Raw genomic sequence first — 12,088 nt, 5'->3', positions numbered from 1 at the left:
CAGGCAGGTATGGGAACCCTTGGATCGGAATGGTTTCAATATCGTGGAACCTCGACGATAGAGCTGTTTAGGATGGGAGGGTTGGAATAGGCGATCCCGCAAACCGTCATGAGTCGTTTGTACTCGAGTAGATTTACGGCCTCATTGTATAGAGAGGATTGGATAGTGCAAAAAGCCATATTGGCATGCAGAGAACATGCTTGATCTAAGAGATCCGAGGTGGCTTCAAAGAAGGCGGGCTCGCTCTTTTAGAGTTGCAATCCGGTGGGATTCAAAAGGACGTGGGAATATCAATGCCATGTTCAGTGGCTACAAGAGTAGACAGCCGCGCGATCCTCTGTTCTTGTGTTTAATTAAGAGTGTTACATACGACTCATGGGTTTTGTGCATTCTATTTGACTTTCTTCTGTCTGATAGAATATAGGACTTCGGCTAGCCCGGCCGGTTTAGTGTCGATCCTTCAATTTCGTACACCAATAAATACACTTGGATAGACCCTTGGGTCCTCCCTGGAAATTGTTCCGCAAAGCTCTTCGCAACCTTGGACCACGGTAGCTTCTGTTCCTTCCTTAACTTCACCAGAAGATCTATTTCCTCGGATGTCCACTGTCTGCCTTTCCTGGGGTTGAGCGGAGGCGCATCGTTGCCGTCGGGAGTCGCTGCGGTCCCATGAAACCGTGCCCGAGGACACTCTGTCTGCAGGTATTCGGTTCCTGTCTTGCCTGTTGTCGATGAGGCGGTGAGGGACGGCAGACGGACGGTTCAATGACGGCCGTTTCCAGTGCCCCGCTAACTGTCTCATCGTATACTACTATATTAGATAGCTCCCTATTTTATTAGTTTATAATATTACTCCCCCTCTTTAAGGTCTTTGTCCTAAAGATATAAATAGAAGCATTACCCTTATTACTACTATAGTCTTTACTTCTCTAGCAAGTAATGTTTTCCTGCCATATCTTCCCTCTATGACTATAATTATCTTTATTAGGCTGATTAGATTAACTATAATAGTTTTTAGTTAATCCTCTTTATTTATTCTGTTATTATAAATGTTCTCCCTATATAATAGATTTTAATTCTAAAAATTTGTTACGCGCGGGTCTGACAGAGTCGTCGTTGGTTCCTGGATTGGTCGATTTGAAGGATCAAGATGCCTGACTGGCAACAAGGGTCGATGCTATATGCTGATTGCAATATAGACTCATGGTGGACTGACTGTCCCAAAGGTAAACACAAATAATAAGGGCCTCTCCCCTTAGGTCAAAAGAGTAACAAGAACGACTAAGTCAGAGGCACGCCTTCTAAAGCTATACAGAGTATACCAATAATAGTTCGTAGTCTTACTGACCCTCTAAGTAATCAACGAAGTATGAAACTTGAATTGAATGCGATTAAGAGAAAGACTAGATACAAGAGCAGGAGTGTTCATCCTTTTATAACTTTCCTGATTACTAATATCCTCCTCCTCCATACTATCGTCCTTCTTGGACAATCCCTTGGTCGATTTCGTCCTTTCCTTCGTCCACATTGTCGTCCTCTTTGGTCGATGTCGTGGTCGATGCTATGGACGAAATCACATAATTCCCATAGCCTTGCTTTCTGCCTCGCAGGTTATCATGTCTCATCATACATTGCTATGTTGGACAGTCCGCTATTCTGTTGGTCCGTAACAACTGCAAAATAAAGAACTAGTCTATATTGCCTCCTATTATTTGACAGTCATGATTCTCACTGCACATATGAATTTGTGACTTTTTATAAGAAGAATAAGATCATCCCTTTCTAATTACTGCCTTATACAACGCATTTCCTATAGCCTTTAGATGTAATGCTATTTCAGCCCTATAAGCATCATCATGCATAGGCTATAGATGAAGCAACTTAGACAGATTGTATAGAGTTCTCATGGGTCAAATTCCTTCATGCTTTACACTCCCCGTAATGTTTGCCAACAGTTCATTGATGGAGAGTCTACAATCATCGACTTGCAGATCTCCCGTGGATATGAGAGGCGCGACACGTGTGAATTGTGACCATGGCTGTAGTCACAATGAGCGATCGATGTCAAGGCCCACATGGCGCGTGTGTCGGCGCCTCGCAGGAGCACAATGTCCTTCTGCAAAAGAAGCCAGTATTCTTTCCAAAGCGAAACTAGAACATACCACGATAGACTGGGCGCTCTAATGCAATAGAGCAATTATTCTTATCCAATAAGAGTAATCGTTGGTACGTGATGGTGGTCTACGGCGTCCTCTACGGGCGCATAATATAATATTATTAGGACTATCCACCCCCCAACCAGGGTTCTTATCTCTTGTTGCACCCTTCATCGTTATCTCTACCACACGATCGATATTCCCTTCAAAATGGAAGAGGCCAACAATCCTACCAATGTGCCAGAGCCTAACAATCTTCACCATCCCACCCTAGTTGAAGTCGATAGACAGGCCTGTAACCTTCTCAAAGCCCTAACTATTTCGTCTCTTTCTGATAGGGCTTAACTCTAGGTCACAGAGACTAACTCTTCCTACGGCGACGAAATGTCTATCAGAATCTTTTCCCTAGCCCAGACTCTTGTTACAATGACAACCATCGTTGTTGTTAAATAACCATGGCAAGAGCGCTGACAAGAGAATCTCGATATCTATAAATTAGCCTATACTGCCTCCCTGACATCTTCCGTCCTCAACTTCCAACACGAGAACGGCAGACGGTATCATGGTTATCGCGATGGGGGTAAGCACGATGTCTTCAACCCTTCAATTGAGTTGGAACCCAACTAATCACTAAACGACAGCTTACCTCCTGCCCAACGACGAGACCGAATCCAATCGCCTCGACATAGCGCATGAGATGTCACTCTATATAATGGACAGGAAACTGTTTCTCGCTCTAATAGAATCACCGCAGCAAGTTATCGACCTGGGGACAGGGACGGGGATATGGGCGATTGAATTTGGTGTGTCGTCTACTTCCCTGACTAGATACTATATTTTCGTATACTCACGACATCCTACTATATAACAGCCGAACAATTCCCTTCTACTGAGGCAAGTTCTATTCCCCCATCGTATATCATATGACTACAAACTGATTCAAGATAGGTGCTCGGAGCCGACTTGAATCTTACTTAACTAACTATGTCAGTGCCTCTACAATTTAATATGTTACTAGGATCTAACAAGCAATTTTTTTATGTCCTAGGGTCCCGCAAAACGTGAAATTCATTATCGACGAATTGAAGTAGACTAGGCCTATGATGATAACCCTTTTGACTTCATCTATGCCTGGTATCTCGCAATTTCAATCAGAGATTATCCTAGACTAATAAAGCAATGCTACCAGTAAGAACTAAATAAGCAATGATTCTAGATGCTTTTCATGCATAGGCTAACCTTGGTAATAGATACGCTAAACCAGGCGGCTAGGTCGAATTTCAAGACTGGAATCAGTATCCTTACTCAGAGGATGGAACTTTAAAGGGTACCACTCTTGAGCAATCTTTTAATAAAGTGATAGGCGCATTCTACAAGAATGGCTATGAAGGTAGCCCAGGACCACGTTTGGAAGAGTGGTTCCGAGACGCAGGCTTTATAGATATCCACGTTCAGAAATATCGTGTTCCAATAGGTAGCTGGGCAAAAGATCCATATTATGTCTATGTACCTCCCTTCCTTCCTATTTTCTTTAATGTACCATGAAGCTAATATAAATGTCTACTTACAGAAAAAGACTAGAACCTAGATGCTGCTACAAGCAGAACAAGCCTTCGAGGGCGCGGCTATGGCAGTCCTAACCAGAAACGAAGCCTGGTCCAAAGAAGAAGTCACTATGCTAGCAGCCAAGACAAAGAACGACGCTCGCGATCGAAAAATCCATGCATTGTTTGACTTGTACGCACATATACCAATCCCAAATAGCCCACGAGTCATGCAGGTGACATGTATCTAATCTGATTGTAGCTACGTTGTGTATGGACGCAAGCCAGAGTGAGAGAAATATGTCGATTTTCGGAGGGTCTTATGCCCCATGCCCGCGACGTTATGGAAAACAAAAGGCATGATCTGGCTTGAAAAGCCATGTCAATTTAGTATGGCACTCTACCTTCTATTGACTACTTTTCTTGAGAGTCTTTTTTTTTTTTTGACGTTTCTGGAGTTTCAGAAACAAGCCATCTCACCCGTGACGAAAACGGTTATGATAACCATATGACCTCTATGATTCAGGCATATAATCTGCCTAGATTCTCTCATGACTCTGATATTCTCTAATCATCGTTTTTTAGCGTTTATCATCTAAGAGTCCTAGCTAGTTATCAGATTAATTTTTTTTATTGAGCTCCGTTGGAAAAATTGAGCCCTCTGCTTACCTGACGAGATGTATTTAATAGACACATTCGCATGTACTTTACTTCATCGATAGTATAATCTAAGGATTATTTGCCAAAGGAACCTTCCCAGAAGAGCGCCATTCTCCCTAACCCAAGAAATGAAATAGCAAGACTTGCCACCCATTTTTTTTTGAAACAAACTAGACACTTTTGAGAGAAGGTTTAAATTGAAATTTCTCTTCTCATCTGTCGACCGCTATTTATCCCCTCATCTCACCTTATAGGAATGGAGTGGACAGCAAGCAGAATCTTAATCATCAACTGCACATCTAATTACTCTCCCTAAATATAATAACGTGCTTCTTCCCTATGAACTTCATTGCCTCCTTGCACGCCTTGACCCCCTTCTTGATTGAGATTGGGATTAGCTCATCCTTGGCCAGTGGCTCTAGGTCTATCTTATTAAACATGCTAGTGAGCTACCTCATTAGGTTGCCTGCCTCCTCTGGTGACTGTGTCATCAAATTCATGCTGCAGATCATGTGGGTGTTGTGGTAGAGATTCATTAGATTCATTGCTATAAAGCCGGATTCCTTTGGTGGCTCGCCCTTAAACCTAGCAAGGATGCAGTACTATCTATGTGGGGCCAGGATTGCTATTGCCCTGCTTATCAGCATTGGTAAGCCCACCACATTGATCACTATGTTGGGGCCTTTACCTCCTAGATGGGCCCATATGCCCTACAGTTCTGGGTTGGAAGGATATTGATATCAGTAATAATGTCTTGCTAAGAGGCTGTTATAACCAGGCAGCCCCATGCTCAGGCAATGCATATGCCTGCCTGGCCAATAGCGCCTGTGGCTGCTAGTACAAGGGCCGTGTTAATGCCTGGCTAGGTACATACTGCCTTAAGGGCCAATAGTGCCATTATATAGGGGATGCCGACAGCTCTAGCCTACATAAAGGATAAATGCCTTGGTTTTGGTACAACCATAGCCTTAGGCATAAGGATGAACTCTGCTGCAGTGCTATCCTAGGTAAAGGAAAGGGCATTGCTTGAGGTCCCGTAGACGGGAGCCCCTAGCAGCAAGGCAGCAGTAGTGGAGTAAGAGGCATACACGATTACTCCAGCAAAGTCCTGACTAGAGATATTGGGCTTAGGATTGCCAAAGAGGTTCTTTAAGCCATTAGCAGTATCACTAGGGTTAACCCTGCTAGCATGGACTTCCACTAGGACGATAGATGGGTGTAGATCGGGAATAGGTCATTCAGCAATGGCAAGCCTGCACATGTGGGTTTCAACAATAGTGGTGGAGTAGAGGGCCTTCATGATAGTCGATAGGGGCTCGACAAGTCGAGTTTTTGAAAAAGCTTGTTAAGAAAGAAAGAAGGAGGGATATTGCCATTTCGATGCCGGTGAGATACTGGGTAGTTTGTTTGAGTATACTCTAGGATATTACCTAGATTGTCTGTGTTAATGTTAGATGCTAAGCAAGACGATGTGAGGAGGATAAGAAGTACAACTTATGAATAAGGCTAGATTTCTTATGGAAGCGCATCGATATTGGATGTTGTCCTGCACCAATATGAGCTTTAGGGTGGGTCATCCATTTTGCATATCTAAGCGCTCAACAAGGTCATATTAGGGCAAGGTTAGGAGCTATTTCAACACAGAGCTGCGTCATCCAGTGTTGGAATCTCTCCTCTCTCTCTTTCTTTTTTTTTTTAAAAAAAATATTTGTTTTCTGATTTTTTTTTTTTCATTTGTCTTAAATACCATAATTGACGTTCATAGAATACTAACATTAATGTTCAGAGGTTATCTTCGATACATCTTCCAGCCCATTGACATTAGCCACAGATTCTCAGCCATTGACTACAGTGCTTCATGTTGGGATTGTCTACTTTTTTTGGTCTCATAGGATGTTTATCTAATGGTTATCGTTGGATGTCCTCAGGCACTGCCTTATTGGCCCATTCATAAATTACCCTTATGTCTCTGTAGTGTAGTAAGATTTATAAAGCCTGCATATAGTATATAGGCATAATAAAGTTGCTCGTTTTGGTTTCATCAGTTAGATAGCTCGAGCCTAGATCCACTTGTTGTCCGATTCAACGATCGTCATCATCATCCTTCTTACTGCTTCGAAAACTTGTACTCGATGAGCGAGTGGTACACCGCCTTCCTGATCTAGCTACTGAAACCCGGACTTGTAAGGCGATCTGGAGAAATTAAAAATCCGATCAGAGGTCGAGATTGCGGCCGCCTTGTCATGGCAACATCACTCCATCGTGACTGGATGCCGCTCTTTGCCGATTTCGGTATATCCGGAATAGATAAAGGGCTATGAATATCAATATTATTATCGAAATGGCTGTAGGAATCAGCCAAGTGACGGTTCATACTTTTTGACGACCCCATGAGCGATTCTGCATTCTTGGTCAGGAGCAGGGCTTGGTCTGGTTAATGGCTGCCACAGTTGGAGTTGACGGGTTTGGTTCGACTGCCTCTCCTTCCCTAATGTGCACCTTGCTTGTTCTCGTGCCATTGCAGAACCTGTAGAAAGAATAGTCACAGGGTCGCGATCGCTCGGTGACTTCGGAATCGTGAATGTCGAGGCCATGGCGACATGTCTTGGATGCTGCTATGTTATGGCCGATGGCTTGATGTGAGAATAACCAGATGAGGAGAAAATATAGAAGCAGGAATGAATGCCTCATAGCTGACAACAAAAGTCATGCAATTTCTTGATCAAACCCAAAGACGGCACGACTGTAAGTATATTCTCTTATAAGCCTATGCTAGCTATTTTTGGTTTCAAAAATGGATCGCAGGTGTATAGAAATGGATCACAAGACAGAAGCGGAACACAACAACGAGCACATTGTTATAAATGAGCGATGTGGTGCTGTTCTTGTGGACTGTAGCAGGTAAGAAATATCTTTCTTTAACTAGGTACCTTCCTATTGCTGAGCATCACAGACAATGAAACTGACTCGTCTTCTTTTATACGTTTTCATTTTTTTATTAAACTTCCCCTCATCTTCTCCATCTTATGGGTGAGTACCTTTTTGTCTGATATATAGAGTTTGCATTGACATAAGCAGATTAAGGGCATAGAAGTAATCTACCTTCCCTAAAGTAGCAATGATAATGACAGTTTTAGTGAGTCCACTTATCAGCATTGCCATAAGGAAGATATTTATGGCCAACAATGCATAATTTAGCTACCAAGTTTATCATTAAGAATTCATACCTGCTGCCTAATGGTTCTCCATTGAATATGCCTTTTTGTAGAGATACTTACCAGACAGTGAGCCAGCCAGAAATAAGAGCCTTACCTGGTTCTATAACCTTGCTATACTATTAGCAACAACAAATCAATACATCTTTTAGTAAGGCACACCCCTAGACTAATGTTATCTATTGGTATGGGAGTCAAAGTTTGGGAAATCCCAATAATAGGATACTTTCTAATGTCCTAAACTTTAAGCAGGGGGTTAATGGAAATTGTAAGCACCTAATGTCACCAATGATTGATGTTTACTAATATGCCTTAGTGCTTGCAATGTATCCTTTTAAGGGCTCTAGGAATAAGGTGCCTAGTTTCAACATAGATGTTGCCAGCATAATGCTTCCAACAGATCTTGAGGTTGGCAGCATGTATACCCTTTACTGGTTATGGAACACAACTAAGCTCTACAATGGAAAAATTACGGGCCTTGTACCAATAATTGCGAGATGGCACTGCGACACAGGGTAGATGGAAGGTGTCCTAGGAAATGTCTTCAAATCGTGCTAGTACATGTTACCCTTTTCTGTTGAACCCAGTAGATTTCAGAAAGTAAGGCGATTTGTAACTATATAACAAAGGACTTATCAGCTTTTAGAGATTACCCAAACTCTTTTCTTATGCATGCATTACCTGATCTCATGTTACGTCAACCCTCCAAAACCTAAATTATCTACCTGCTTCAAAATATGCCTAGTTCAGCATAATAATACGTAAGTCTACGGACAGTTGATCCTTAATTAGTTATTTGTCTGATAGGACCAATCAAAGGAATAAGCTGTTTTAAGAACACTAGCCCTCCTACATGTGCTAGATGCAATACTGTGAGCCTGATTAACTGCTGCCTGGATGTGTGAAGTTTCTGCAAACTACAGGTCTGCGGATATTTTCCTTTTTGGCTCTTGTCTTAAGGGCGAAAAATATGGATTTATTGAATCTACAGGAGCCTTGCAATAAGTAAGAACCCACCATAGGGTATAGAGCTTTGGAGAGAACCTTTGGATGGTTTTCACTAATGTCGCAATACAACTAGGCTATAGTACACATCTACGTCGAACCAGCAAGGAAGAAATGACATCTATCTAAAGGCTTCCAAGGGGAAGGAAAATTCTTTTAAATTCTTGACTTAAGCAGCTCACGAGCCTGCCTAGCGCACCATACATCCACCTATAGCTAATCTCCTGGAGGTCCAACACACACCAGATCTTGGCTCGTTCAGTAGGAGATGTCGTCCATAATCAAAGCTTATCAGGTCGGACATTGTCCTTTACATTGGCTACATTGCCCTGGTTTGACTGCATTATGTCCTCCTGGACTACAAGTCCAAGGAACAAAATACCATGGAGACCATCGAGTAATTCCGGCAACCGAGTTGCAGTCTTTTTTTTTTTTCACCTTGATTCAACATTTAAATGTTGTAACAAAAATGGCAGCAAATGGGGTAGACCTCCTTACCATTGTTCTGCAAAAACGTTGTTAATATTGTCTCAAGTATGTCTAGGGTGTGCTAAAGAATAATAGGGATGGGAACTTTTTAGTTACCAATAATATAGTGGTTCCTTCCTATACACTTCAACAGAAAATTGGATAAGGCAGATATTAGCACAAATTTGCTATAGTGTTGGACCTTATGTCCATTACTACTATTCATCTAGGAAACAACATACCAAAAGTATATATGCCTAGGGAAAACCTATACATATCGTGGAATGTCGCACAGTAAGTCAGTGAGATTAGATTCTTGGTGATAAGTCACGCATTGTTTGAGGTCTCCTAGACTGAATATCTGTTAAGGCATAGTTCAGATCCCTCCTTATGCTCCTGCTTTAGGATCTCACATTAGCGAGGTAGGCTGGGACAGGGTCGAGTATATTTCAAAGCTCGACCAACTTGCCTATGGGATATAGCTTCTTGCCAGAACTTCTCCCATATCTTCACTGCTTAGACAGACAGGATCTCCCATCTTCAATGGTGATTCCATCTACCATGGAAGCCATGTAGGGATGCCGCAGGAGGGAGATTGCACTGTCTACCTAGGTTAGCATAAGGAAAACAGCATCGACAAAAATACCACTACAGATGCCAAAAAAAAATAGCAAAATCCAACTAGATGACCATAAAAGGGTTCATACCAAACAACTATCATAGTGGCGATAATAAGGATGCTCCGCGGATTGAATACCCTCCTGCATTTGGAGGATACTATGGGATAAGGACTGAACTTCACTTTTGTTTTCCGATGCTCACCTACTAAAACGAGAAGGGCAGTCGACCGGGTGCTCGTAGATTTTTGCTCGGTAGGTAAGTAGAAGCGGGAATTATCCCCCGATAGTATACCTACCTACCTAAGTAGTTCCTAACCTTTACAACTTGCTACCGGTCCTGTATTCTAGCATTTGTTGTGAGTCTCTTGTCTTTTCTTTTCCTCTTCGCTTTTCTTTTTCAATTTTCCCTTTTTTTATCGTGTCAGCTATTAACTCCTCAATCAGCGATGGAGATATTACGGTAATCCTTCATTCCTCAAACGTCAGTTTTTACATTTTGCAATAGAATGATACCTTCGCCATTGTCAGTCCTGGTATCAAAAGTATTTTTATCCCTGCTGCAGAAATTAATTCTTCACTGGCAGAAGATAAAGGTGGGATCTACCTAATTAAATTGCCATTTAAAATGGCTACGCATATACGGTACATACATACGTCATTCACGGGGATATCTATTCCATCCAATCAATCCAATTCCAAATCCACATTAGATTCGACTTTTTGTTATACACTAGCAATAGAAATGTTAAACCTAATGTCCCACAACCTGTATATTTCTATATCTGTATGTGTGTAGAATGTAAATCCCCTGTTTATATCTCATATTATTAACAAATTCCAAGCTCAATTCTCCATTCCAGCCATTCTATATATTCCATCCCATCAGTAGCTTATCTTCTGTAATCATGGATTCTGCTCCAGCATCAACTTACACCCCCCGCACCGCCGGCCAACCCTTCACATCCGACTTCCGCATCTACATCGAGGGCAAAGATGACCACAAGCTCGTCTCCCCCTGGCACGACATCCCGCTGTACACCGACGGCGGGAAAGCGGGCCAGGTGGTGAACATGGTGGTGGAGATTCCGCGGTTTGGGAATGCGAAGATGGAGGTAGACGCCCCTAAAAACTATGACTTGTACTGGACGCTGTTCAGCTGGGCTGATGTTTTTTGCGAGGGCTAAGATCGCCAAAGATGAATTCCTCACCCCCATCAAGCAGGATGTCAAAAAGGGGCAGATGAGGTATGTCCCTAATATCTTTCCGTACAAGGGGTATGCGTGGAACTACGGGGCTTTTCCGCAGGTTAGTCCTTCATACATCCTATCTTCCTCTTCATTTTTTTCCCCATAGTCATTTATCGTTTATCCTGCGGATGATATATATATATATCGAGCTCACAGCGTGATGACAGACATGGGAAGACCCCTCCTCCACCGACCCCGACACCCAAGCCTCCGGAGACGACGACCCGCTCGACGTGTGCGAAATCGGCTCCGCTATCGCCTACACCGGGCAAGTGAAACCCGTGAAAGTCCTCGGCGCCCTCGCCATCCTCGACCAGGGCGAGACCGACTGGAAGGTGATCGCCATCGACGTCACGGATCCGCTGGCGCCGGAACTCAACCACATCAGCGACGTGGAGCGCCATATGCCCGGGTTTCTCGACTCGATGAAGTATTGGTTCAGTGTGTATAAGGTTCCGGAGGGGAAGGCCGAGAATGAAGTGGCTTTGGGGGGGGAGGTTAAAGGGGTGGAGTATGGAACCCTAACCCTGATGAATCCAGATGAAACTATGAAGGAGGGGTTATTGAATTGGTTGGTTTATTTACTGATTGATTGATGGTTCTAGATTCGCCATCTCCCTCATCAATGACTGCCACGAGGCGTGGAAGACGATCGTCTACAATGAGGGCAATCCCCCGCATAAAGATTCGCTGTCAGTACCATTCACTATTTCTTTCAGTCCTTTATCTTCATTAACAAAAGTATATGTGTTTAGGAAAGACATCGGCATCGTCGAACAGCGCGACCTCACTCACCGCATCAGCCAGACGCCTCCTCTGGATATGACGTCTCTGAAGCCGCCGGATGGGGCGAATGCGGACAAGTCGTTTTTCCTGCCGACATACCATCGAGATGTGGGCTGGAATACGGCCATGTATCGTGACATTCGGTCAGTGTGCAAGTCGGTTTACTTGTAGTGAGCTGAGCTCAGGGTTGTGCGGTGTGGTGTGGTGCATCAGAATTGTAGACGATTTGTCTGTGGACTGGTGATTGCATGGATCAGTGTTGTGGGTAGAAAAAAAGAAAGGAGGAATATGTTGGGGGGCTACCTACATGTGTATACCTACATGTGTATAGACCAGGAAGAAGTGTGCCTTCCAACAGAATATAAAAATGAATAGAATATTGCTGCT

Source organism: Rasamsonia byssochlamydoides (assembly GCF_041956645.1).
Source record: "Rasamsonia byssochlamydoides strain NRRL 3658 unplaced genomic scaffold VTN77scaffold_32, whole genome shotgun sequence".
NCBI lineage: Eukaryota > Fungi > Ascomycota > Eurotiomycetes > Eurotiales > Trichocomaceae > Rasamsonia > Rasamsonia byssochlamydoides.
Note: the sequence above shows the minus strand (reverse complement) of the source record.